At 40.3% G+C, this 1,917-nt stretch overlaps 1 non-coding gene across 1 annotated transcript; it reads left to right on the top strand.

Moving 5' to 3' along the window:
• The first annotated feature begins 671 nt into the window (after nt 1–671).
• trnas-uga (transfer RNA serine (anticodon UGA)) lies at nt 672–753 on the top strand. Its single transcript has one exon. It is a non-coding gene; the product is annotated as a tRNA-Ser (tRNA).
• Nucleotides 754–1,917: the final 1,164 nt, after the last annotated feature.

The following is a 1,917-nucleotide window of genomic DNA, read 5'->3' as shown; positions in this document are numbered from 1 at the left end:
CCAAGATGCATTTCTAAACATCTGTACATCAGACTTTCTACTTCAAACCTTCGACAAATAATCTCCACACATTTCCCTCCTGACAAGTATGATAAAGTCAAATCGTTGCTATTTATTAGATCATGAGGGACATGGATAGGTTGACTCGTCACGGTGTCTTCCGGCTGGTGAGGAAGTCAAAATTTCGAAAACATCGGTTTACATTTAGAGGGTAAGGATTTAAAAGGGACGTCAGGGGCAACTTTTTCAGTCGTGTCCAGAATGGTTCTGCATTCTTTCTAATTCCGATACTGTTTTTACGAATGTAGCTAGTGTTTATGGACTTAGCATCAATATTTCTAATATCATATTTCGATGAATATTAAAACACAACAGCATATCTAATTTGGCACCAGATGATGAGCAATTGAGTCAAAATCGATCGGACGCAGTGAGACAATGATCCTCTCTTCGTGTGGTGTACATCCGTGACTCTATAATTCTACGAAGAATCATTCCCATAACTTCAGCTGTGTCAGAATCTAGTTTGCGGTGAAAGCCTGTCAATCTGCGAAGGTACCGTTCGTCTGGGCATCTGCAAAGGATTTGGCGAAATCTTTGGGTCTTGACAATTTGTTCTTCCAACAAATGAATTCAGTTATTTTACTATGAAAATTGACAAACTTGCCGCAGCTGTGATGGCCGAGAGGTTAAGGCGTTGGACTTGAAATCCAATGGGGTCTCCCTGCGCAGGTTCGAATCCTGTTCACAGCGTAGAATCTTTTAAAAGTCATTAACTCATTTGCAGAATTTGAATTTCGTGGAGCTTGAGCTTCGCATTCAATCGAAAGTAAATTTTCAACTGTGAAGAATCCGAAGTAATTTCAAGACTGACCCAGTCATCTAATTGAATAAATTATGTGTCGAGACACAAAAAGCCACCAACTTCCAACACGAATCAGTGTCAACACATTTGTCGAACTATCATGAAATTTGGATGTTCGGGGGGTGGAATTCAGCAAAACAAGAAGAAATGCAATACATTTACCTGCAGGTGATGACATCTTTTTCAGGATCAGTTGAAAGTCAAGCTGAGAAAGTTCAACCTAATTTACAGCTGACTCTCAAGGCCAATAATCTATTATATCAGCAGTCAATGAATTAGAAAAAAGCAATTCCATGTGTGGAAAGGAACTCGACTGATTCAGGTTCCTGGCTTGCGATGTGAAAAGGCAAGGCGATATCAGCGGAGTAGAATTTTCTGGAAATATTAGAAATGGGATGTTAACGGTCTTCTGCTGTCCACATTCGTAAGAAACTGTGCATTAAGAACTGAAATTGAAAATTAACGATGAAAATCAGACTTCGCCCTCTGTTTGTGGTGTAGCATTGTTCAGAATAATTGGTTGTTGGTGAGGCTAAAATTGACCAAAATAATCGATGGGGAACTTATCCACGGCCTTCGTTGGAGCAGTTGGTGTGGAGAGGTCAGCTTGAAGAACCAAATGCCAATTATTCATCATGGCTGTCTGAATTGCTTAGTTAAACATACTCCCAGTTTAATGAAAAAAAGTTTTGCTATCGGAGCTAGATGTTTTCGTGTCAGCATGTTCAGATATGAGAAGACACTCCATGGAGTAGATGTGACTTAAATATTGACTCTAACGTCAGAGATGTTGACACATTTCTGCACCAGAACAGCACTACCATTGGTATCAAATCAAACTGAAAAAAGGACTAGTCACTTCGACATTTCCTGTCTGCAGATTCTGCCAATAGACCGTTCAGGCCCGATGTAGGAACAGGGCGTGGTGACATCTGTTCGCAAGTGGATCACTTCATTCTTGCTCACGATCCGTAAACCGTAATTCATTTTGAACTTCTTAGCCATCAGCATGGTAAGTGGTACATAATGCACAGGTTTGCTTCTCGAAAGAA

Source organism: Chiloscyllium plagiosum, unplaced genomic scaffold (genome assembly GCF_037043375.1).
Source record: "Chiloscyllium plagiosum isolate Xiang-an unplaced genomic scaffold, Cpla_swu_hap1 HiC_scaffold_38, whole genome shotgun sequence".
Lineage (NCBI taxonomy): Eukaryota > Metazoa > Chordata > Chondrichthyes > Orectolobiformes > Hemiscylliidae > Chiloscyllium > Chiloscyllium plagiosum.
This window is presented reverse-complemented; position numbering and strand designations above follow the sequence as displayed.